The 27,327-nt window shown below is 40.2% G+C and overlaps 1 long non-coding RNA gene across 1 annotated transcript; it reads right to left on the bottom strand.

The window, feature by feature from the left end:
• Positions 1 to 326: 326 nt before the first annotated feature.
• On the bottom strand, positions 327 to 10,895 carry LOC127471998 (uncharacterized). The gene is made up of 3 exons (XR_007904832.1): positions 10,812 to 10,895; positions 1,760 to 1,899; positions 327 to 712 (listed from the first exon to the last, which is right to left on the bottom strand). It is a non-coding gene; the product is annotated as an uncharacterized LOC127471998 (long non-coding RNA).
• Positions 10,896 to 27,327: the final 16,432 nt, after the last annotated feature.

A 27,327-nucleotide genomic window follows, 5' to 3' on the forward strand; every position in this document is an offset into this window, starting at 1 on the left:
GAAATCTCACAACTAAAGTACACTTTAGTTGTTATTTATTAAGGTGGTACTTCAGGATCTTGAGCACCAGTGAAAACAGCTAATGAATTAGTCCTTCCTTGCCACAGTCTGTTTCTGTTCTTAAAATCTGACATTATAATCAATTAGTGAATGCGTTTGGATGAAAGGAAAAGCACTTTCCCTTCTCTGTCTGCTGGATGCAGCTAGCAAGTACCTGGGTGTTCCAGATCTTGAAAGATTTTTTAACTTTATAACAAAGGCATTGCTTAAATTTAGACTAGATTTTCACAAACATGCATCTACAGAAAGATTGAGAGGTACCTTGTATAAAACTACTCCAGTTACTCCAAACAGAGGAAATTGCTGTCTTGTCAGGTTGTCCATCACCCTCTGGTATAAAGTGCCTGGTGTAATCCCTCTCTGGCTGATGTAAGATGAGTTAGTCTGAGGACAGGAAAGGTTATGCTGCCTTCTTGCTGATCTATGCTATATTATTTAGTATACTGTATGGGAAACTTTCAATTAGCTTTCATCATTCTTCTTTGGTGTTTTTCAGAGTTTCCTAACAAATCTTCTTTCCTGTCTCTGCCCTAGACTTTTCTCTTTTCTTCTTTTTTTTCTATTTTTTTTCCCTTCATTTTGTGGGGCGAGGAGAGGGTGATATGTGTGTGCATGAAGACTGGTATTCTCATTTTCTTTTTCTTTAGAAAAACTGAGGAGAAAGAACAAAACATTATTAGTATAGTCAATTCCTTCAGTGTAGCTATTACAGCCATCAAATATTTGCAGTTCTGATAACAAATTCACTGTTTTTCTGCAACGAAAGATCAGGTCTTGGTGGAGTGAGATTGTTGTTCCTGCTGCTACAATACTGGTGTAGTGTGATTTTTATTTAGTGATTTTTATTAAAAAGGAGGAAAAATGGGCTTGGAGCTTTCTAAGTGACCTGGCTGAAAGGAGCACATGCAGAAATATTTTTTATTGTAATAGTATCTAGAGATCCCAGTACTAATAAGCGTGTCACTATGGCAGAGCTTTGCTCACACATTGAGAGTGTTATCCAGTTCTAAAAAGCCAACAGGCCAAAGAGAGGAACACAGAAAGGGACAGAACAGGTAGCAGAGATGCATGTCCTGGTGCCACAGAGCCCCAGTGCAATAGGCCAGGAACTGGTGCACATTGCTGCTCTACAAATAATGACAACTGTTTTTAAAGCTGCTTCTATGAGCTGCGAGCTCCTGCTTCTAAGATGACATGAGCTATTAACTCACTGAAAAGCAATACCTCTGGTAGTACATAAAATGCAAATAATGACCTCAAGCAGGAGGAAATTCAAGTAGCTTTATCCTCCCTCCAATGCTGTCCTAAAGGAAGGAGAGGCCTCCAACGTCAGCAAACAGCCTTCAGGGTGAGAGAGTGGCCAATGCTCTGCACTTCCCAATGAGCACCGGGATTTCCCAGAGTTTCTGCAGCACACAGAATGCTATTCCTTTGACACAAGGAACTGAGGGACAATCCTTGGATATGGCTTGCCCAGTGGATTTCTCGACCTATCAGAAAACCTTGGTGATCCTTTGGCCTTTTAACAGAGACAGCATAAAGCAGCCAGAACAAGGACAAGAGATCCAGACAGTTATGGCAAGTGGGAGAGCTGAAGGAATAGTTTTATAGTGTCCACATCTTACAGTGATAGGGGGCCAATTCCACCCACACCAGACCAAAAGCCACTGAACCATCAGTCTGACTCAGTAACAGTAACCTATGCTATGAAACACGCATGCAGCATGTGAACTTGAAATGGCAGCACAGGCATCTTTCAATTCTTGATCTGTGAAACTTCTTCTCTTACAGGTTAACGCTTTTCCAGGGTAATTTTAATCCAGGATAATCACTTTGCAGCTGAGAAAACAAACAAACAAACAAAAAACCCCACTCAAACACCCAATATCTGTACAAAACAAAAACTTAATCTCCCTGTGTATTGTCACTACTCATGTCATGATGTCTGCCTTGCTCCAGCAATGACAGAGATCTCTGACCAAATCCAACAGGATACTCACCATCCCCAGCTACCTGCCATCTTCCTTTATCAAATTACTTTACTCACAGTCCAGATACTCCTCTCCATACTTGCAGAAATCATAATCCCTTTGCCCTGCTGGAATTTAAACATGCAATGCTGGCAGAAGTAAGAGAAACAAATAACAAGCCGTGTGACAGAAAGCATCGTAAATGCAACTGATGTGTAAAGAGACCATCTCATGTCTCATGCCTGACAATCTTGTCTTGATTAGAACAGCTTCCAGAACAGTCCCCACTGCATTTGTAAATGAATCCTTGAAAGACACAAGAATCTCACTGATGCCAGGAGTCCAGTTAAGTCCATTTCTTCTCTGTGGAATTCTGTGTAAGCTCTGAAACAACCAGCCATGGCAACTCATACAAAAAACACGAGACAACTCCTTTTCAAGCTGTTTTGGGACTAAATAAAGGATCAGATAGATAATTATGTTTTAGAGAGTTAATGGAAAAACAAAATAGGAGGTGCCAAATCAGGGAAGATTAACTGGGTTATGTCCAGATTGTACAGCTGATTGCTGCGGAGAAATGAATTGTGCTCACATGCTGGGAACATTCCTCTTATCCTCACTTCTGCAACCAGACACATACAACTATTAAAATATTTCTTCAGGTTTCTACAGAGTTAGATCTACAGGTCTGAGTACAAGGTGAGTGATAGAAAGAAACTTTAATAATCCAACTTCATGAAATTCTGTTCTGAAGCAGATCATGAAAGTAGAAACAGTGAGGGTGTGGTCCTTCAGAGAATAGAGCTGATCACAACACACAGGAAGTGGGAGAGTTGGGACCTCACCTGGAATTTCATCAAAGAAAGGACTTTGGCACCACGAAGAAGGACTCAGCACAGTTACATAATTCTGTAAACTAGATTAAAATAAAATTAACTACTTGACTGGGGCCTAGTCCAGGGGGTCCCTCGGATCAGTCACCGCTGAACTCTTCCACCCAAAACCTTTCTCTGACAGTCGAAGCTGTGCTGTTGAAGACTCCCAGGGTAGTCCCAGACAGCATAGGGAGGTACAGATTATGTTTACCATCCCAAGGTACCCTGCTCCTGTATCAAAGAGTCATATAAATAAAAACAAATAAAAACCTGTGTCACTGAGTTATTTCTCTTCAGGCAACCCAGGAACCTTGCTCATCATTCTCAAATCCATTCCAAATGTCAGGCAGCTTTTTAAGACACTTAAAATTGAACCACTATTGAACATCTCTCCTGATGCATGCTTTGAACTGAGCTTGAAATACAAGCTGAAACTTGTCCCAGATGTGAGCCTAGATATTTGTATACTCAGACTAGAAGCTGTGAAACCTCAAGATAACTCGAACAATGTCCCATTCCAATGACTTCTATGTATTCTACTGTCTGTGGTACTAGGCATTTAATAAACACATTAGAAAGCAGAGCCATATGCAGCTTCCAAACTATAGAGTAGAGAAAGCATTAGAGGAAAACACATCCCGGACCTCTGATGCAGTGAACCATTCACTGGGCTATTTTTGCCTTTAAGCAAGTTTAAAAGCCCCAGCCTCGGTCTCTAATATAAAGTTCACAACTTCCAAGTAACCTGTAAGAACGGCATATAGGAAGAACAATAGAATATAAACACTGACAGGACATGAAAAGCACATGGCACACAGGTCTAAGAAAGGATGGTCTGTTCTAATATATTATTTTTCTCTGTAAAAACTAAAATTTAAATTGAGCATTTGTGCTAAACAATCGTAAAATTGTCACTACCCTAACAAAAAAGGCAGCTACAAGGCAGAAATTTAGGCTGCATACAGAGGAATATATTGCATTTGTCACGTTTTAGAGGGACAATTAGCTTTCAGATTGACTGAAAACCTATTTTCCTGAAGGTTGAGAAAACATATGTACCAAGTTATTCCCCAAACTGCAGCATTTACATGTTTATAGACTATCTTGACTAGAACGGGTAAATGATAAACAATTGCATACATCAGGTAGGAGAGAAAAGGCCTGTTTAATACATAGAAATTCTGAACATCTTCAAACTTGTAACCCAAAGCATGTCATTGATGAAGACATACCAATCACATAAACAGCAACAAAACAATACATGGAGATATTGTGAAGGAAATCTGAAAACGCCAGGTGTTTTTTTTCTTCAGTCTCCTTAAGCCTTCAAGTTATTGACAAAATTTAATCACTTAATTAAATTAGATCAGGTTTTACAACTAATTTGCAATCATATTAGTCTATCACAACCATGGGGTTTATTGCTGGCCAGAAGGCTCACAGTCAAGGAACCTTGCTTTGCTGCAATTACATGGGGTCTGCAAAGTGACAGCAGAGATTGTGTTTCAGACTTTGGCACACCAGAGCAGAAGACAGACCCAGAAAACATCTCCAATGCAAGGCTCTCATCCCACCACTGGATCTGCTAGTATATCAACTGGTCCAAAATCACGGCTGCTGATTCTCTGGAAACTGTATTTTCCACAAAATACTGTTTCAATTTTGTTAACTCCTAAAACTCAACAACAACAAAAAAAAATTGAACGAAATAGAAACTCCCTAGGAACTTGAAATTGATTAACAGAATGGATTTTCCTGTTCCCACTAATTCCAATCACAAAACAAACACCAGGACTTTCCACTGCAACTAAAAGAATATTGGACAGGGAGGAAGGTGTCCACAAATTCTTCCTGGTATCGATTATTGTCCACACAAAGGTTCCTTGCCAAAGGTCCAAGATCGTCAATGAATTGCTTTTGTTCCACCAACATTTCTGTAACTGCCAGCCATTTCAAACTTAAGAAATCAACATTTTGCAGTAAAACTTCACTTTGCTGTGGAGATTCTGGCTCCCCAGAATTACAGAGATTTTTGTGAGAAAATGTTACGAAATGGCTCTTTGATGCTGATCAAAGAAAATTGATCAGTGGATATCTCTTACTGAGACCACTAATGGAAATACTATCAAAATCCATTCCAACAGCTTCAGACACAGCAGAGAGACCAAGAGCTAAACAAACAGCCCATGAACTTCCCCATTTTTCTTTCACAGATTGCTGCATAGCACAGCAGTTGCATTGTCCTCACTTGTACAGTCCTTCTTACCCTTTTTTTTTTTTACAAAAGCAGGACTTGAGCCTATAGGTCTGTTCTAGTTTCTTCTGGGAAGAGAAAATTGATTGACAGTGTTATAAAGTTAACAGTTTTGAGCTGTATATTAATTTTATGTCTGTCATCTACACTCCACTCCTCTCAATTAAAAAAATTACTGACTTTGATAATTAAAATAAGTTGTTGAGAGTAACATGGCTGAGGAGACGGTACAAACAGTCAGCCTTAGCAAGATGTACTTCGTATGTGCAATGGTCTGAAGGGGTAGAAAAAATAACAGCATAAAACCACAAGTTGCCCCTTTTAAGCACCGTTCCAAAATAGCACAGTGACATGCCTCAGAGATGTAGTGATTAGATTATCACTAGAGAATATGGTATTAGGTTGGGGAGTTTTTCAGACATTATTATTTCTTTTTTTGACAGCAGTTAAAGAGCCCAAATCATGCACTGTGAGACTTGAGATGGTGATTATACAGAGAGAAGGAAGAAGAAAAATCCCCACTCAGGGAGTTTACATTCTAAATGATACTCAGGTACACTAATTATTAGGTTGCCTGACATTTAATCAATCACCAAACAATTTAAATGCTTGATAGAAATGAAATATCTGTCTTTGATTTATGTATGAGCAGGTTTCTAGCAGCAAAAACTTAAAACTCTATAAACCAATTATTATTCCCATTACCTCATTCTGAGTGACTCTCTGGGATGATAAAGCCATATTATTGGACTTATTGCTGAGAAACAGACTTCTAAGGCATAAAGTTCTCCAGATGGATGCTTTTGGGGAATTAGTTGAATAAAAGAGATTTAATCCATCCAAAACTCAGTATACTTAAATACATGATGAACATAAAAAACTCACTGCTAATCCAAAGTGACAGGTACTAATAGAGTACTTAGTGGATTAATAGCTAGCATGCTATGTTGCTAGGACCATGCTGTTTATTTCTATCGTGTGCTGGAACAGATGCAGAAAATAAACTCAGTCCCTCAGGTGTATTTAATTCAAGTGGACAAAAATGAATGATTGTACATCTAAGCAGCCAATTGAACCTGTAAGTTTATCTTTAAGATGCCATATTGCTTCAAACCCTCGAGAAAAAAAGTAATAATCCAGTTCTGGAAGAACTTTCAGATGGGGGTTTGCTGGTTTCCATTGCACTACCTTTTGTCAAACGGAATTTTTCAGTGTTATTAAATTGTCTTCTCGGGTCTTAATTAATACCATGCACAGGTGCCTTGCAAGATAATCACAGTAAATCACACAAAGGGTTATGAGTCTCTGAAGAACTGTTATTAAAGACAGTCACATCATAAAACAATAGACTAGAAGGATGAAATTGTCACACACTACCCATTTCAGTTGGGGCTTTTCACTTCTGCAATCTTTCCTTCTACAGAAGGAATCAAATTTGTTCAGCCCAAGGCCCAACCCTTTAAAAAAAATGTGAAGGCAGACAAAAATGCATGAAAAGACACTGTTCCACTAACGTTTTCTGTAACTCGAGGTGCTGCAAGCAGTGTACTTGATGAACAGATGATATCCCTCATACTCCTAGCATATTCTTGCAATTACTGTTTGGATGAAAGTAGTGTCAGCCTCCTAAACTAGCTTCTGAGATCCCCCAACTATGTGGCACCAGAAGTTGCAAAGGATGGGTGAGCAAAAAGTAGAAGGCAAAGTTACTCTCTGCGATTGAAAAATAACCATCCCTTTTGTTTTCTCTCACTGCACATCGGACAAGGGTTTCAAGTCTAACAACCTCACTGACTTATGTTGCATGATTTTCTACAGTCACACAGTGGGGAAAATATTCAGAATCGCAATTTGTTCAAAACTGACAGTCCTCTTACTGCTAGCACTGCAACTTGACAGACTCCTCCAAAAAGACAGGCTGAGCCAGATATTGTGAAGTCTTCCATATTTAAAAGATTAAATCAGGTTTCCTGTATTATTAAAAGAAGAATCAATAGGAAGAAGCTCAGTGCATCTTAGTGTTCTCTTGGGAAGTTAAAAGGATCAGTCTCTCTAGGCTGCCCTGCTCCCTTGCAGGCTGCTCTGACCAGCTCTACAATCCTTGGGAAAAAAAGGCAACAAATTACTTTAATTTTTTCTAAATACCATTTCAGATTTCCTGTTTTCAAAGGATATTTTTCACTCTGCTAAGAAACTATGCCCTTGAAATCAAACTAACAGATTTTCCATGCAATGGGAATTCCTGTTTCAGCACACTCTAAGCAGTAACATCTATAAAGTAACTCTATGAAGTAACATCAAGGGATGCACAGACAACTGAAACAAAGAAATGCCAATGATGATAATAACAACGACCAATAAAATCTGCCCTCAAATCACTGTAAGCAGAAGCAACATTCATAACAACACACCAAAAATTCATCTACCTCAGTTTTTCTATCCAGCAGTGGAGAACAGAACATACATAAAAGGGAGCTAACGTGAATTTGCTTAATAATTCAAAAGGTTTTACTTTGAACTGAAATCTAAAAAATAAAGGCCATATTTACATTTTAATTGCTTTCACTTCTATGGTTCTGTACCACTTGTGCAACCACTGTATGCTGCCAAGGGTACATTTTTAAATTATAGAATTGTTTTGTTTGGAAAAGACTTATAAGATCATTGAGTCCAAAGGAATATGCTGAGGTGGAACTCACAAAGTCATAAAAATATCTACGCAAGATTCTTCCTAAATGTAGAAAAAGTATATTTGATTTGCCAAGTGAAGGGACTCGATGAAACAGCAGGAAGCTGAGTTAGGTGAGGTTTAGGTTGGATATCAGGAAAAGGTTTTTCACCTGGAGAGTAGTTGGGTGCTAGAACAGGCTCCCCAGGGAAGTGGTCACAGCACCAAGCTTAAAAGAGTTCAAGAGGCATTTGGATGATACTCCCAGGCACATCATGTGATTCTTGGGGTGTCCTGCGCAGGGCCGGGAGTTGGACTCAAGGATCCTGGTGGGTCTCTTCAAACACATTGTGTTCTATGATTCTGTGTTGGGGATTTACTGTAGATTAAGGAAACGTTTTTTTGTCAAGTATTAGTATGCTGCATTAACTGCCAAATCATGTCTCCTTTTCACCCTAAATGGAAAAGCAAGGTACGGCACCATAAACAGAAACAGCAGAATGTGATCACAGTGTCATGAAGAGGAGCACAAAGATGAAAACCTCTTCTGTCAACAGTTACAAAGTAACAGTAAGCAAAGAAGTATTCAAGGAACCATTAAGGAGTTAGGTACGCTGTGCTTTCCCAGGCTTGGGGTTTTTAGTTTTTTTATAAACTGGACACAGATTACACAAAAAAAAAAAAAAAACAAAAAAAAAAAAAAAAAAAAAAAAAAACAAACCACAAAAAACCCAAAAACAAAACACAAAAAATCCACAAACAAAACAAACAAACAAACAAACAAACAAAAACCCAAAACAAAACAAAAATAAAACCAGCCACCACCACCTCTGAATAATCTGTTAACTTTGTAATATGGAAACATACAATTTTCTTCGATGCATTGGGAAAACAGAGAAGGTAAGTAAATGGGCAGAAGACGTTCTAAGACAGTATCATCAGAGTTCAAATATGAGCAAGAGGAAAGAAAGCTCACTTCCTAGAGGAGAAAAAAAAAAAAGTTCTCACTATACAGAGGCATGGTGATGCAAAATTATTATAAAACAGAACACAGGTGAGTTCCGAGTTTTCTATCAGCCGATGTTAGCACACCAGAAAACAAAAGCAAAGCTACTCAGGAAAGCTTTTTTCTCAGCTGGCCATACAGCTGATAGAAAGTAGCAAGAATTGCAAGTAAAAGGAAAAATAAACTGTCAAAAAAAAACAAAGGCAAAAAAGCTCTCTGACTGTGAGGGAAAACTACAATTTCCTGGTTTTAGAAGATACCATATTTTAATAATAATTTAAGGAGAAAAACAAATTTCAGCACTTTGTATTCTAAGATCCTGGAGCAGAAACAAATACACTCACTCATACTGCTAAGGAGGTTTTAGCAGAACTGCAACCAGGTATTAGTAAAAACAGACTCAGGACTCTGGAAGCAAACTACCACTTAAGTACTAGATGCAAATCCCAATCTCTGCAGTAGCTTTCTCAATTTGAAAGCTACATAAGTCTGTTTTTTCAAGGGGTTTTGCATTCTCATCAGTAAAACAAGAGCCTCAAAACTAATAATTGGTTTACTCCATGTATTAACTTGAAGTTTCTGAGCAAAAATATAACAAACTCCAAATACGCACTTTAATCATTTTCTGGGGCCCCGAGTTCTAGTGCAAACCATAGTACTAACCAAACATAAAAACCTACTTTTGCAATTTCTGGATAACAAACTAAACCATCATTTTGTAGCTAAAGTTTTCAGAGAAAATCCTGTACAGTGCTCTCAGGAATCTGCTTCTTCTTGTGTGGGTGCAGGCAGGCAAATAGGATGAGGCCTGCAGACTCCCAGGAGAGTCTGACAAACAGAAGGGTTTCAATAAACAGGAGTTTGCTGCTTTTTTTTTTTCTGATACACAAAACAAGGGCAAGTTTTGCCAGAACTAAGGCAGGCTGTTTCTTGAATCACACCCTTCTAGAGCTTAAAATGTTAACAGTCCTACTCCACTGCCATTCCACATAGAGGCATTCATTACAAAAAGTTTGGAAGGAAAAAATCTGCAGTTGGGACAGGTATCTATTTTTACAGATATAATCTTATTGCAGCTCTTTTGCAAGACTTTTTCTTCCTTTTACCCTTACTCCCTAAATAATTTCATAAAAGAAGACACATTCCTTTGCCTGCCACACTGATACACCATCTTTTATTTATCTAAACAGATAAGAAACAGACACATCTCCTTTACTAAAAGATCAAACTCATCCTCGCCCTCCCAAAAAGCTACTTGGTGAAGTGAAAAAGTATCAGTTGTACCATCGCAGAAAGGAAATCAGCTCTTCTTCAATGATAATCTGCTTGCCCAAAAATTATGCATTGATTAGGAAGAGCTAAATAGGTTTGTGAAGAAACTTTATCCAAACTGCCAATTAAATGCAACCTGAGTTTATTATGATTTTTCACAAAACTAAGGCAAATTAGTTTTATCAGCTTTGTTCATGCTCACAGTCATTTTTCCACATTGAGTTCTGGCCACTGATGAGAAAAAAAAGCAGCAAAAATTCCATAAAGGGGAAAAATGCTGTTCTTGATGAATTTATGATACACAAGGGTTCATTATTTCAATCACTCTCATTCTCTGAACGAACAGTCTCTACCAGGCCATACCAACCTCCTGTCTAATTCTAATTTATCTTAATTTAGGGAAAGCTCTGGGATACGTCACCAAGCTATAGCTCCAAGGTTCCCTCTGAGAGGTTTTAAGTGCAGGGAGACAAGGAAGAAAATTTTTCTAGTACTTCTTGATTGCTTCTTAAAGAAATTTAAAAGAATTGAATGGTATATATTACTAATTCCCACAGAGAAGAGTAAATCAATGGAGCTACAGTCCTACTTTCTCCTCTTTCGGTAAGGGAGCAGCTGATATAAGAGTGATTAGGCAGTGCTAACACCTCTCTTACGTAAAAGAGTGAAGCAACAATTTGCTTAGAAAGCTGGCAGAAAAACATACCTTCATGCTTCAAGGAAGAGATCATGAGCTCACAAGATCTTCCATCCCAAGTAACAAAACAGAATTTCACTCACTGAATGAAGAAATGTTACTACAAAATAAAAGAAAAAACAAACAAACAAAGAAACAAAAACAAACAAAAAACCAAACCAAAACAAACAAAAAAACCAGCTTGATTTGAGATGATTTTCCCATGAAGAATCGTTTCTTATCTTTCCATAAGTCCTTCTGTTGCTGAATACCCTCACTCCTCAGACTCACTCCCTTTACCAAACCTGGATTTCTCTAACATGAACTCCTTGTCTGTCCCTGGATACCGACAGACCTGTGCCTTGAAGTTTTCTCATAGAGACTGTTCTCTACAGTACAATTCCAGCTGGCAAAGTTTCAGGGGCAACAACTAGCCCCGATCACAGCTCTGCCAGCTGAACATGACACTGTTTTCTCCTCTGTCTGGAAAAGCTGGTAATGGACTAGAAGCTGGATTGATGCAAAATACACTGAATTCCAGCATACAGAAATAGCAGACATTAATTAGATCAGAACAGCTTAAATATTCCTTTTGCCAGACTGTAAATTTGTTCATAATTTGATTTATTATAATTTGTTGAGGAAAAACTCAATTGCTGAGTGTTCAATGAACCTTGGATGGTCAATTGTTATTATCTGATATTTCCCTTCATTGTTGTCTGTTATACTGTTTGAATTGTCTTCAAAATTAAATACATGTTTGTTAAACAAGAAAAAGAAAAAAAAAAAAACCAAACAAGTAGACACCAGCCAAACCCAAATACTATTCCATCCTCCTCCCATCAAAAAAACCCAACAATTTCAGGTTAAAACAGCCTGGAAGTCATAGTTGCATGAATCCTGCGATAGGAACCAAGGTTTAAGAATTATAGGGTATGTGTTCAGGGGTCTTGCTCTCCATCAGAACACTTATATGACAGGATATTAGAAACATAATAGTCATATTCTAATACTAAATGTTGCTACCCATTTACCGAAAAGTTGAGGGAGCTGTAAGATCTCCATAGGCTTTCTTTAATGGGATCCTACTTTACTTTCAATGTTTCCTACTTTAGATGGTTTTGTGTGAAAGGAATAAAAAAAATTCCTTCCCAAAAGGAAAAAAGTGGTGAAACCATCATCATTCTGTGTATGTGGTAAATGATGGATGTCACAAGTACATTTTCTAAACATATTTGCCATGCTTTAGTCCTGAATTTGTCAGGATTTGTCAAGAAATGAAATCATTTTTTAAGTCTCTGATGAGTTCTAGGCTCATCCCCGGAAAACCAGAAATGTCCCACTGGTTAAAATTCAGTATTTTTTTTTTTTTCACAAAACACTTTACATTCCTAACATCAATCTTATGCAGACTCTCTGCAAGTCAAAAGCAACACTGTGAATTTAAATAGTCCTTGAAGTGATTATTACTTTTTTTAATTGCCATTCCACAGCTGGAAATCTTACCAAGGTCACCTTGGTAAAATTATACATGTGACTGACAAGAAAAACAGACATAGCTAACTACAATAACTCAAAAAAACCTCTGAGTAATCTCAATTAAGTATCTCAATCTACTTGAGATACTTAACAGAGCAACAGGCTTCAGATCTCAGGAGGCAGAAAAACAACACAGTCTGGAGGAAGACACTCAACACAATAGAAACTGGCAGGTGATACCAGGTTCATTAGAGACATGGCTAATTTGGATTCAAGTGTCATACTAATGAAACTATCCTCCCAAAACTCAGTCAGTAACTCCAGTAAAGTCTGTATAGAATTTTCTAACCTGGCTTAACATTTGCAGTTTGATTCATTTTAAAGTCCTACATTGACTTTCTAACAATTGCCTTCTGTAAGAGTACACCATACAGAGACAAAAGCAGAAAAAAAATACAATGCAGAACTTACATGAACATCGTTACTCCACTGTGACTGCATTTTCTTGGAGTACTGGCAGCAAGACACTTGCCCAACACAAAAGAGATTTGAATGTACTATGGAAAACTAATGTGTTTTACCCATGCAGAAAAATAACTTAATTTTTCTTATATACAAAACCAGCACTGTTCATTAAAAAGCACTTCCTTAAAAGCTGAAGGCTTGAAAGGCACAGAGAACAAAAATTATGCATCCCCTTATTGCAGCTGTTGAGTGGCAGATCTGGAACTGCCTAGCATGCACACAGTAAATCAGCATTTGTGTTTCAGAGAAGAGACTCACAATTTGGGCCCTGGAAAGCCCTGGATCTTTTCACATGCACTGGATGCATATGGTTTTCTTCTTAAGCATCATCTGAAGTCATTGCAAGCCTTTGCTCTTAATCCAAAGGGACAGTGGCTAAGGCTGTGGGGCACAACTATTTATAAACAGTATTAGAACTCTGGTAATACGAATAGAAATTGAAAGCTCTTTGTGGATGCATAAAAGCATTTTAGGCAGTTGGTAGTACGAACACTACCCCATAGTTTTTACTGTATCTCACTTCCCACTAGGAATATCATATGATGATTATTATGAGGAAAATAAAGTCCCACGTCTGAAACAGAATGATGTCCAAAGAGGCTGTTATGATGAATCTTCCACTGCCAAGAGAATCAGGAAAAAGGTGAATCACTTCTTGGAACTCATGTACTATATATCAGACAGGAACATATAAAAAATACATGTATCCTTGCTGTGAAGAATCCTTTGCTGTGTGCCATGGTTTAAAAAGGAGCTGGTTTCATCCTAATCTAACTTCTTGTTTTTCCATTCAGTTTCATCGCTGACTTGAGCACAAGTCAAGAAAGGGCCAGGCCTATCTTTGAATTCAGAGCAAAGACTGCTCTGTCTGGAAGCCCTACCACTCCAGCACAAGTTGCTCACAAAACATATATTCAGTTCATGTATCTTATTTATTCATTTGTTATCCTCTGCTGTTTTGACCCTTATTGCTCTCTGGGGGCACCCAAAGTACTTCCAAGAGAAAATAAGCTTCAAGGAGAAAGGCAGCAGCAGCTCTGGGTTTTCTAGGTCCCTTAAAAAAAATTTAAACCTACCTGAATCATATGTCCAGTGAATTTTGTAACAAATTGAGTTAAACTGTTCATGTTGGTTCCTGCCTAAATACAGGTCTCATTTAAAAATGGGATCAGCCTGATTGTTGGATCATTAAGGTTATTTGGAAGAAGGCTCCCTTGCACTTCTCACTGCAAATCAAGGTTTGATTTTCCTCTCTCTCCTTTTCTCTTTTTGTCTCCCTCTGAAATTTACTTACAATCGAAACAATAAACAAGTAAAACTCCATTACTTTAGTCTCACTCAAAAAAACAGAGGGAAGAAGAAAGGAAATAGGAATCCAAAGTCTTTGGTGAGACTGAAAATCTAACCCCAATTTCTCAACAGTGACTGGCAGCTAAGAACATGTATTCAGTGACATTTGGAAAATAACAAGATCCAGCTTCACAAACCAACCAGCTTTGCAGCCTAACATTTAAAGCCTGTTGAAGGCAGTGGGATCTAGTTGGATTACAGGAAGATGTTCTAGCCTCATGTGATATTAGGATTTCTTATTTTGCAGTTCCATAAACACTCCGGCAGCAACTTCCCTGACACACGAAGCAGGCATGCCCTATAAGGGGGTATTGATCTCTTTTCCCAAGTAACAAGTGACAGGAAATGGCCTCTGGTTGCACCAGGGGAGGTTTAGATTGGATATCAGGAAAAATTTCTTCAGTCACCATCCCTGGAGGTATTTAAAAGGCATGTAGATATGACGCTCAGGGATGTGGTTTAGTGGTGGACTCAGCACTGTTAGGTTTATAGTTGAACTCGGTGGTCGTAAGGGTCTTTTCGTACCTGAATGATCCTAGGGCAACAGACTGAGCTAACTGCCTGACAACCCTTTTGCACTATTTTTCAATAAGTTCTTTCACAGCTCACACATCTTCTGAAGGAGCTCTGCTAGTCAAAGGCAGTTTTCACAGATGGGGAACACCCCTAGGATGACATGGCTCATCATGATGTCCACAGGCATGACCAGCACATCATGTCGGCTTGACTTTGCTCTGTGAAACTCAGTTCCAGTCCCCTAAGGTTTACTGGGAGGTTCTTCCATTCAGGATTTGTCTCTGCACTGGAAGCTAGGACTCAGAGGTAGTATCTATGCCACTAAAGGAAACAAAAAGAGCCCTAGCACAGAAAACAAACCATCTAAACAATGCAGCTATTGGAATGTCTGGGCATGAATTTGGTCAGGCCAGTTAGGACTGTCCCAAATAGTATCAGGATACAATTAGGGCATTATCAGGACCTTTTACCACTTGGTATATTTGATGAGACCATCCAATCTATTGAGAGAGGAGGATTTAGCAAGCTGGTTGTGAACTGAGCCATGCCTCTTTGCTTTAGTTTTATGGCTAGGGAATAAGCCCTAGCCTGGTTTACTTAATAGCAGGGATAGAAAATCGGTATAGTCAGGTGTTGCAAGTTTTGGCCTATAGGTCTGAGCAAAACTTCATGTAATGTGTCTGAAGTCAGCACTACTAGAGCTGCCGCTCACAATTCTGCACCAATAGCAGCCCTTGGTGGGGCAAGGCTGGATCTAACCATCCACAAATGTGGATGCCATATAAGTGAGCTTAATGGCATTTCTCCATGATCTGCTGCAGTCTGAGCAGACTGACATCACCCAGCTTCTTCATACACTGGATTTTCATGCATATTCAGCAGCAATCTGGGAGGAAATTGTGTCCTGCCCTTGCTGTCATATGACAGGGAGTAGCCAGCTGCAACCCAGAAGTCTTCCGATCCTTGTAGAGCCAAGGTCTCAGGCATTTTCTAAAGCAATTGTAAGGTCCAGGAACCACAGTGATACATTTTCCTGCCTCTGCCCACGTCCCTGAATGCTAAGATAGCAGCTCTGCAGCCAGCTCTAACTCATCTCCTCATCTCACAGATACTCTCAACTAGCACACTCTGAAGCAGAAATAGCAGGACCCATGATCATTTCTGACCCACATTCATTTTTCTTCAGAAAGATGCTGGAGTATAAACATCATTCAGCACCAGTAGCCTTTTCTTTTGTTTCCACAGAGGCATTTAACTAGGCTTGGCAGAGAGAGGTAAGCCTCCGGGAAGACATTATCCTGACAGCAAACACTGGTGACTGGCTTCGTGTGTATGTATGTGTGTGTTTGGCAGACTCTGGATGCTAAATAAATATGGGTTATTAATAAAGTGCTAGTTGGAGATGGAAAATAAGATTGAATGCTTCATCTTCCCAGAGCTGTTTCAGGATCTTAGGGGGAAGATAAAGAACAAAGACAATGGAAAATAGAGAGCCATAGGGGAAGGATTGCGGGGGGAAGGGAAGTCAATAAAGAGGGAAATAGCAGCAAGGAGGAGGCAGTAAATCTGGATGGTTGTAAAAGAGGCTCAAGCAAAAAAAAAAGGTAACAAACTAGCACTGGTATAAACAAAACATCAACCACCTTTTGCCCCACTGAGTTTCAAAACAAGATATGAAAACACACCACATGGGCCAAGAACATTTGCAAGACACTGAGAAGGAGTAAGAGACAAACAAATAATCTAAAAGGGAAAAAAGAAAAGGTAAGAAAAGCAGGCATGACATACACAAAGAGGGAGTCCCCATACCCCAGAGAGGTTTTAAAGTGCTGCAGAACTCTACAGAAATGACCACGGGTCCTGGAAGGGCTCTGCTCCTGCCTTCATCCCCATTGACATACTACCCAGCACAGCCAAGGGTTTCACCTGCTCTTCTGTGCCTCAGGTCAATGCCTATGCTTGAGAGACAAGTGCCAGTAGGTTCTCCTTTCACCTTGCCATTTTCATAACTTTACCTTTTCCAACTCACATATTACACATAACTTGGAACTACATTTTTGTATCCACCTTTCTAGGGACTAACCACACATGTTACTTCTGTGGCAGTGCTGTGATGTCATACAGTGATACTACAATAACCTAACTTTGCAAATGTCTTATAAAGGCATGTAGTACTACAACAATCCTTAAACTTAGACTACATTTATTTTAGCCTAAGAAATCCTTACATTGTTATACTTCTTAATTAACAGCAGGGTTACTTTTCTGGATCAAATGGCAAACTGCTATATCTATCTTTACATAGGTGTAATTAATTAATTTTTGCCAAGCAACAAAGCACCTCATTAATTAGGTCTCTCGGTTCTAGTTCTCTTCTATTTGTGCTACAATAGTCCTAAAGCTGTCATACAATTAATAAAGGCTACAGCTTACAGTTACTGTCATGTTTTTGACCATGGCTATAGAGTGTTTCAGGTTTGGCTGTCTGGAATTAATGGTCCCAGAGAGCAGTCTTTTTTTCAGAGAGCATCCACAACTCCACTGGTTTTAGTGGCAGGTTTGTAATTCAGAATCTGGTTAATTTACATTCCTTTTATGTAGGAGGTCTCTTACCTCCTAGGGCTCCTGAAGCCTAACCTGGAGCTATTTCTTTAATTCTCACCAACATACATCACCAAACAAAACCTTGTTTTGAAAAGCACATCCTCCTTAGGTTTTGAAACTCACCCAGGTTTTGATCTATTACCTTTTTTCTTCAAGATGAGATAGGGACTGAAACAATCTTTTAAGACAATGGCATCTGAAGAAAGCCACATTGTAAACCAAACTTATTAGTTCCATACATTCTTTTTTACGCATGGCTCAATACATTCATCACATAGGCTTACTTACTTATTTTGCAGAAGTCCATACATGCTGCTCAACATGCCCATGTGCAGACAAAGCACACACAAGCAGGTGCCTCAGCAAAACACGCTGGTCCAATGGTCCATGAAAACTTTATATGCACATGCACAGAGAGGCCAGGACATGGAGGATGCAATGTTCTTACTTCACAAACCTAGGTCAGCTATGTACAAGGAAGATGCAATAAAACTTGGTCAACCATCAGAATGCTATCTGCTGCCACTCAGCAAAGACTTAGGGGATAAAAACCTAAAAGGTAGGACAGTTGGAAACCTTCCTACTGCCAGCCTTACTCTGGAGCACTATTACCAGCAGCACCTTATTGAAAAACTCTTCACGCTCCAACAAGTGCTGTTCAAGCAGAGATAACGTATGATTCCTTTGCCTTACCCCTCACAGCAGGAATACATGACACCCCTGTAAGGGCAATGCAAAATGTTCAGTATGAGATCTCTTAAGTGGCTCTCAGCCTTAGATCTCATTTAAGCACTCGTTTCTAGCACCATTACTGATGTTTTCTCCTACTCAGGTACTGGACCTTGGCATGAAAACACTATGATTTAACTTTGCAAGCACTGTATGATGCAGCATATACTTTATGGGCCTTAACTGAGAATATATTTGTGAGTGCTTATGGTAGGGCTGTGAAGAAAAATGAGCTCTTTTTACAAATTACGTGACTTTATGCATATTTTGATAAGTACGTCAGCTGAAATAAAATATACTGATAAAGCAAGCATTCATTATCCCCTGCCAGCTAATTAAGTGGTCATTTGTAACTTCAACTAGATGTATCACTCAGAAATCAGTTTTATGCATAACAGTTCTGTTTGAAGTGACATCAAAGCCTGAAATCGAGGCATTGCTACATGCAGCATGAAGGCAACAATGACAATTCTATTTTGTTTCATTATTCAAAGAAGGAATTTCCAAGAAAAATGCCACTAGAGGCTAAAACACTATTAGAGACATCTAGCATACAAAAAGCTCAATCCCATGGATGCTAAACGAGGGGCTCCGCAAAAATAACTGTTAGCTGGAGAGGTGGCTTCAGTCTTTCAGGTATAACATTTGAAATACCTTTTCTACAAAAAAAACCAAAAATTCTCATTGAGAAACAATCTCTTCTGCAAGCTTTATACTCACTTCTGACTTTTACCCTACAGAAGGATAGTTTCTCTTTTCAACAGACAAGTGAAGAATAGTTCAAAGCCCATGAAACTGGAAAAAATCTTCCCCTCTTCTCAATTAGCTCTCAATATACTTCAGCATCATTACATATAGACATTTTTGAACCCCTCCAGTAAATCAAGGACTGCAGCCAGTGTTTGTGTAACATCTTTCCCTTCCTCTGGGTCTCCTTTTCCGTGAGGTCATCTGTGTTTCCTAAGGGGAGAAGCAAGGGATAATTGCAGCTTAGACAACCACATCAGCAGCACGCTCACCCACAGGCAGGTGGTTTTGCTTGGTGTCCCCCTCTTGCTTTTTAAGGCAGCATAGAGGAGACTATATATCCTGTTTTTCTCTGTTTCTGTTGGTTTTCTCTCCAGGAAGAGAAAGAAAGAACCTTTATGTGCCTTTCTCCACCCAGAACAGGCAGCAGAGCTGTGCTATCCTGAAAGGTCCCTGCCACAGCAGCCTGGAGCAACTGAGAGAAATCAGTGGGAGTTCTCTCACTCACCACTCTGCTGAGTTACATGTGCTCCTGAACCAAGCTAAGAGCAAACACATCAAGTGAAGGGCCTGATCCAGGCAGGCAGTAAGGCCTTCTGGCAGGATAAACCCTGTTGCAACAAAGAGATTATTCACATAAGTACAGACTGCAGACTACTCCAGGGACAGAGTAGTCTTCCTTTGCAAAGGGAAGAACTGTGTGAGACCGCTGTGCACGCCACATGTAGTCATTCTCAATTACCCTCACACCTGAGGACATGCTGCTACCATGACCAAAATCTGTTTTCACTTCAGGCATTTGATGTTACACTCTCTTCCTGCCAAATACTTCCCGCAGCCTAGAGAAGAGAGAGGCACTTTCTTTTCTTTTTTTTTGAAGTTAATCTGGTTACGGGCAAAGGCAGGCATATCCCACAGAGTAACATGCAAGGGAAGAAATAAGATTGCTGCTGCATTCCTGAGACACTCTTCTTCCAGGTATTCCGCCCCAAATTTCAACAACCTTGGAGCAGATGTTGCCTGCAGTGGAGAGCAAACCTTCAGATGATTCATGGCTGGGGATTTCTAGATGCCACTGCTTGTCACCACACTGCTCAGAGGAGTTTATAAGCTTGCTGAAGGCAATAAATAGCTTCCAAAACCCTGCTCATTCATGTAGTTTCTACTTTGATTGTATAAAACAGTAAAATCTATAGCCAATGCAACCCAAACAGAACAAAATTTTCCCTTCACTTTAATGATAGAATTTTTTCTACTGGAATATAGAATGCATACCAAAGGTGATAAAACTTGGTAGGTGCTCAGAAAGGTTCCCTGTTTGTGATAGGGTTGGATTTGTTTCTCAAATCCACACTGTCTAATGTGCTGTGGCATAACTGTTCTTACCCAGAAATGTTTTTCCTTTGTGATGTGTCCTAACACTAAAAGTCTCTACCCATGCTGGTAAAGGAAACACAGGTGGAAGGATATATGTGAAAAACAGAGAGAAACTGGTGACAGACTCATGGAAGGGGAACCATGGATGACAGAGAAACTTTAGGTCCAGGCTTCCCAAACCACACCTACTGCTATCCACAGGGATTACTCGTGATTACAAGGGACTGGGAATCAAGGGCAGTAGCAGAAATGTAATCACACAGAGCACCCCATTGCTCGATGGTAGACAATGTGAGAAGTATCATTTGAAAAACAAAAAGCCCCTGGCCCCTGCCCTAAACAGCAAACAAGTACATTGCTTTGAGTATCTCAGGAATCAGATCCAAAGCAAATGGGGGAGCCAACTAAACCAACTGCCTTTGGAAAGACTTATTATTTCAAACTCCTTGGGGAAAAATATATTTATCCTCTAGTATTGATGTTAGTTGACAACTGCAAGTGCAGCTGTTTCTGCTTATTCATCCCCAGTCCTGCAGATACATTGAAGTCCTTGCAAGCAAATGGCTCCTCTCTATTCATGGGAATATTCATGTTTTGAAACATATCTCATTAAACATGGTTGAACATGAGATGCAGAGGAATAGCAACACCTCAAAACCTTTTTCCTGGAATGAAGAGCATAGGCTGTATATAGACTCTGCACTGAGAGTACAGAACATCGTGGGAATACAAAGACCGTTTCAAACACACTCAGACACAAAGGCCAGGCTTTCCTACCAGCACTGGAAAAACTCAGTCTGTGCTCAGGACTCTTATATGCAAAATATTAGCTAAAACATCATAGTAAAATTGATCTTCTCCAACCTTCAGCCAGCTAACAGATCTTAATTCTTTCACCCCCAGTCTTCTCCATACTAAAATGACAGCTTCCCTTCCCCTTGGATCCTGCTACTCTTAAGCAATCTCTCAGCCCATCACAAATGTACCACAGCCACAGTTTCTCTCCACATGCTCCTCTCTGGTGCACCACGTTAGCTGGGCTACAAGTTCCCAACCTCTCTTGCCCTGGGTCACAAAGCCTAAGGCTCATAAAGGCTAACTTGAGTCTGTATCTGCATGCCACCTACCTTCTGTTCTGACTAAGGAATCATCTTCTCTAAACGTCTGCTGAGGCTTGTGACAGCAAGTGTCTCACAACACCAGGACACTGGATCTCTGCTACAAGAGCTTCCCCGCAAGAATGGTCTCCAAAAAGGTTGGATGCAAAATTACACCAAGTGACCTCTGAGACACTGCCTGTGCACTACTGTGAGAAGGATGGTACTACTGCTCACTGTGACAGCAGATATATCCTTTAACAAACACTCAGCGGAAGAGTCTGCCAGATACACCCACTCTCACAAGCAACAACACTACTACTTTGTACACAAGATAAGATAAATTGAAAAGACTGCATTTATTGCACATTTCCTATCTCAGTCTCTGGGCTTATATCTGCATTATCTGATTAAGTGACTGTTAAATAACCCAAGCTGCCAATATAGGCTCAGGAAAACTCTTCATCTCGATCTGGAAGTGTTGAAATATGAATTTCAACAATGAAGGGCTTATGTCCAATACAAACCTATTATCCAGGGCATAAATGAAGCTCTGCCCTAAATCAGGTCTACTTATATCTGAAAAATACCAAGGAAAAATGCTTCAAAGGAAGATGCAGCAAACTCACTCTTGCATATTGTCTCTTATTAGCAATACTTGAAGCAGTTAACAAAACTCAGTCCAGCCCCTGCTACCAATGAGGGAAACCAAAATATAAGAAAAGAGAAATGGTTTGTAAGCAGGAAAAGGCATTAGTTCCCTGGCACCACACCCTGTCAGTTGCTTTCTCCATCTAGGGAGAGCATGTCTCCAAATATCATGTCTTCTTCCAACACAGGCAGGGAAAGGAACAATCCCCAAATCCTCTTTAAGAATATGAAAAATATCTTCAGAACATAAGTCAAAATATTCATATTACCCATAAAAATGCAATTCCCTTTGAAAGAGCATGAAATGATAAAACAGTATTAAAATATTAATGGGGCACTAATCTGGTAAACAGCTTCATTAGGAGAAAACAGCATTTAAGGGAAAAAATATTTTTTCTTATTGCTTATTCTAAAAGGAACTTGAAGCACAGCCGAGCAACTGGCTTTGGAAACATTTGCTCCACACCTAGCTCTAAGTCTCTGCCTGCAAAGACACAGGAAAGCATTTGTTCTGTTTGTGAAATCAGAGTGGGGCTTTTATCCACACATTTTGGCAATGGTCTCCGGTTGTATAATGATTTCCATATGTTTATCACATCTAAACAAGAGCAAAACAGCACAGTACCAACTGGTTCTGTTTACATTACGATTTAGCCTTACATTTGTTTTTTTGTTGGGAGGTTTGTCAGGGGCAAGTGAATGCTATTCAAAGTACCTTTCGCTCTTTGACACCAAAATCAAAGACATTGCCAGTAGGAAAGGGAAAAATCTGAATTCATTAAAAAAGAAGTAAGGTCAGAACAGCATGAACAGAATGCTGGATAATATAGAAGGAACTGGCAGTAACACCAATGTTTAAAGTGCCCTGACATACCTCATTGTAAGACCTTGTTTTGAACTACTTACAGCTTTGTCAAATTAACTGGTTTCCCAGCAATTGCCTTTCCTAGGTGACTTTCTCAGGCTGGGCTTTTTGTTTTGTTTTCTTTTTCCTGGGGTTGGGGCTTCAGAGAAAAAATGTTTCATTGTTTCTGAACATTGGAAACATTTCATTACAAAACCCACATTTGTTTCCCCCTTTTAGAAATAAATAAGCAAATCAGATTTGAACAACCTTATAACTGAGCAGTAGTAATGTTGTAGAACTAATTGGTCCTCAGAATTTTGCAGTGGTAGTTTTGAAAATAAGAAGTCTTAATTGATGTCACAGGAAAAAAAATCCTGTGAAATAACATACAACATAAGTCTTACAGAAATTCAGCAACTGTACAGCAGCATCTTGTACAACAGAGGAACTGGCAGTGGGATTAACTCAGGAGAGGGAAAGGAGGCTGTCTGAAGGCAAAGCTGAAACCAGGACTGGTTATAATAAAGGGCTGGGACTGAGAACCTGAAGAGAGGAAGTTTGATTTAACCCTAGATCATAGAATCATAGAATGGTTTGGGTTAGAACAGCATTGAAGATCACCTAGAGTTCCAACTCCTCTGCCATGGGCAGGGACACCTTCCACTAGATCAGGTTCCTCACAGTGCCATGCAATCTGGCCTTAAACATATCCAGGGATAGGGCATCCATAAGTTCTCTGTGCAACCTGTAACAGTGCCTCACCACCTTCACATATTCTTCCTAATATCTAATCTCATCTACTCTCAGTTTAAAGCCATTCCCCCTTGTCTTGTTACTACATACCACTGTAAAAAGTCCCTTTCTATTTTTCTTGCGGGTTCCCTTCAGGTACTGGAAGGCCAAAATTATGTCACCCCTAAGCCTGCTCTTTTCCAAGCTGAACAAACCCAATTCCCTTATCCTTTCCTCATAGGAAAGGTGCTCTATCCCTCTAATCAACTTGGTGGCTCTCCTCTGGATTTATTCCAACAGGTCTATATCCTTCCTCTGCTGGGGATCCCAGAGCTGGATGCAGCACTGCACGTGGGGTCTTGTGAGAGCAGAGTAGAGGGGCAGAATCAACTCAACTCCCTTGCCCTGCTGGCCTCACTGCTTTTGGTGCAGCCCAGGATACAATTGGTTTTCTGGGCCACAAATGCACATTGCTGGGCCATGTCCAGCCTCTCATCCACCAGCACTTCCAAGTCCTTCTCGGCAGGGCTGCTCTTGATCTTCATCTCCCAACCTATATTGACAGATGAGAAGCTCCAGGCAAACTGCTGCAATAAAGGGATGACTCAAAAATGCAGAAAAACTGATTAACTGAACAATCTTGGTAATGAGGAGAAATCAAGGGATGGGGAAGAAAAACTATTTTGACAAAATGCACCCAGTTGAAAGAATTATTGGGAGAAAACTAGTTACAAGGATCCCAACATACATCTGAATCAAGAACTGGGTCTTCCTTTCTGGAATCTCTCTGTTCCTCAGCTATGACAGCCAAAGGTCTGTGCTGTTCGTCCAGCATCTATCACCACCCTGTGGAATTTCAGTATTTCATGTTGCTACAAAGAATCGTAGTAAACAAAGCTGAAGAAATGACACACAAACATATCTTTGAGTTAAGCACTCAAAATCTAAGCAGTACAACTTTAAGCTTTTATATGGAAATCTTGACAAAGCCCTTTTGTGACACTGCCTTTACAGTGCAAGGCACTATTACAGCTACTTTCTGTTCTGCAGGACTTCTGAGAGCACCACAGGCAATATATGCCAACCTGGAAAGCACTGAAGACTTCAGTCAACCCATAAACCAGGCTTCAAGAAACAACAAGAACTTTAAACACTACAGCTCAATGGCACCACAATAACTCAGGCCCAGAAAGATGCTCTTTTCAAACTAACCCAAAACACATTCTTTCCATTTGTTTTTTCGCCAAATAAAATTACCCCCTAAAAAGAAGTTTTCACCAGCACATTTATGTCTCAGCAGCAGATAACTTTGATTCTCAGCAGTAATAAGCACATAATTATGACTGTCCAGGCACTGAAGTGCTGAGTCTAAAGGTAAAAGTATGTCCTGCAGCAGAGAAGCGTTTCTGCATTATGCAGATTAGATCTGGCCAGTGACCACAGGGGGAATGCTCGGGAAACATGTCTGTCAAAGCAGGCACAGGACAAGAAGGATTGCCTCAGTTACTGCAGCCAACATTGGCATTATCACTTTATACAAAACATATTCTTTATTTAAATCCAAATTATACCAGCTAGTGAATATACCCCACCATCACTCTATATTAACTTGAGGTGTCCAACAAAATTAATCGTAATCCACAGAAATTGTAAAACATTTTTTGTGGAAAGCTAATGAAACTAAATATAATACCTATTTCCTAGGGCCGGGCAACAGCAGCAGACTTCTGACATGAAAATACCCAGTTGATCCTCTGATCGTCTCAGGCTGACAGAGTAACACCTTCAAGGAACACCTAAAGCGCTGAATCAGGTGAAATGTGTGGAGAACTTCAAAGCACTGCTGTGTTTTCTCCAGCTTGCATCCATTTGGGACAGTTGGAGAAGCAAAAGGCACTTTCCCCAGGCTGAGCACACCTGGGTGTCGAAATAAGTAGCAGCAATCAGACACAGCTGCAAATGAGCTTCCTGTCTATGCTCTGCTCTGTTAACATTGCTAGTTAAAATTTCTGGAAAGGATTAGAAGTGTTTGCAAAATGTTTTATGCCTAATGGCATGCATCTCCTGCAGCAGCTTTTGAGCTGCAGGAGGAAATAAACATACAACCAAAATCCTGTTCATCAGTTCCCACAGCCTCTCTGAGAAAACATTTTTCCAGACTAAAAGGGGAAGTTCATGTTGTCACTGGAAGCAAAACACATTTTCTGTTTTAAAGGGCAGCACAAACTCCTAAAATAGTTCTCAGCACTGCACATAAAGGAATAGGCTGAATCCAGCATTGCTAGTGCTGTGAACTAAGCAAACATTTAGGGATTTTAATTTCTACCAAGCAAAAATACTTAATTATGGCAGCAGAGGTAATGAAGGGAAGAAAGCCCATTATCAGGAGGTTGAAATTTACTCAACTGGGCTCCACACCTGCACTGGAAAAATTTCAAAGATCTGCAAATTGAGAAGGCTGAAAAGTCAAACCTGGAAAAAAAGCACAGGTGTGGAAAAAAACGGAGACAAATCTCCCAGAAGTTATTCATGTAAGTGAGAGAACAACCCTTCTCCAGCAGGTTGAGCAGCCAAACTGATCTGCAATAGAAGGGAGAAGTGCTTTGCTGGAGGTCAGAGCACCAGCAAGCGGCAGAAGTGTGACCATACTGGGGCTTTTGGTTCTCAAGTCAGAGATGCTTCCATCAAATCATATCCAGAGAAGAGGACTATAGTAAAAGAGTGCCTCTTTGTATATTCTACTGGAAAAGGTCTCACAAACACAACTGTATTGTGTACATATACAGCAAGTATTCTTCTGAGAGGTATAACAGCACCCCTTTACTGACCCGATGAACTCCCTGCTGCCATGCTGCTTACTGAGGGCTCGTATCAAGGAGGTCACCAAGAGACTACCAGACTTCGTAGAGTCCATTTACCATTACCCACTGCTGTTTCACATGGGCACCAGTGATACAGTCAGGAGCAGCCTGAGGAGAATCTGGAAGGATTACAGAGCCCTGGGAGCAGCAATAAGGTACTCTTTGGCACAGGTGATTTTTTTAGTTAGTCCTCCCAGTAAGAACAAAGGGGTTTAAAAGGGCAAGTTGAATGTGATGAATCAACAAATGGATATGGGACTGATGCCACAAGGTCTCAGCCATAAGATTTGCCTTTGGGAAATGTGGTCTTTTAGGGTCTGACAGGGTCCATCTGTCAGAGAAAGAGCATCTTCATTCACAGGCTTGCTAAGCTGTTGAGGTGGGCTTTAAAATAAAGTTGCCAGAGGGGGGGAACCTCAATCCATCCCACTCCTACCAATGTGATGCCAGTGACAGCAAGAGATGCCCAGAGCCTGGAAAAGGATTGCAGGTCAGCAGAAGAACACTTGAAGTACAGCACAAAGGAATTTCAGCAGCTCCAGCCAGCTTTATCTGAGGCCCAATTTAAATGGCTCTATGCAAACACACAGAATGGGAGTTAGAGATATGTGCACAGCTGCAAGGCTGTATGGGCACCGGGGAGACATGGTGGGATGCTTCCTACGACCAGAGTGTTGGTATTGAAGGATGCAGGCTCTTCAGGAAGGACAGGCAGGGGAGATGAGGAAGGGGTGTTGCCCTTTATGTCAGTGACATTCTGGAGTGCATGGCGTTCCATCTAGGGGTGGATGAAGAGCCAACCGAGAGCTTGTGGGTCAAGATTAAAGGGAGGGCAGGGGCAGGTGACATTATAGGGTGGGTCTGCTACAGGCCACCCATCCATGAAGACCAAGCTGATGAGGCCCTCTATAGACAGATAGGAGCAGCTTCATGTTCACAAGCCCTGGTCCTCAGGGCAGACTTAACCACCAGGATGTCTGTAGGAGGGACAATACGGCAGGCCATAAGCAATCCATGGGGTGGGTTCCTGG

Source organism: Manacus candei, unplaced genomic scaffold (assembly GCF_025592945.1).
Source record: "Manacus candei isolate 608988 ecotype Guabito, Panama unplaced genomic scaffold, ASM2559294v1 h1tg000028l, whole genome shotgun sequence".
In the NCBI taxonomy this organism is placed as follows: Eukaryota; Metazoa; Chordata; class Aves; order Passeriformes; family Pipridae; genus Manacus; species Manacus candei.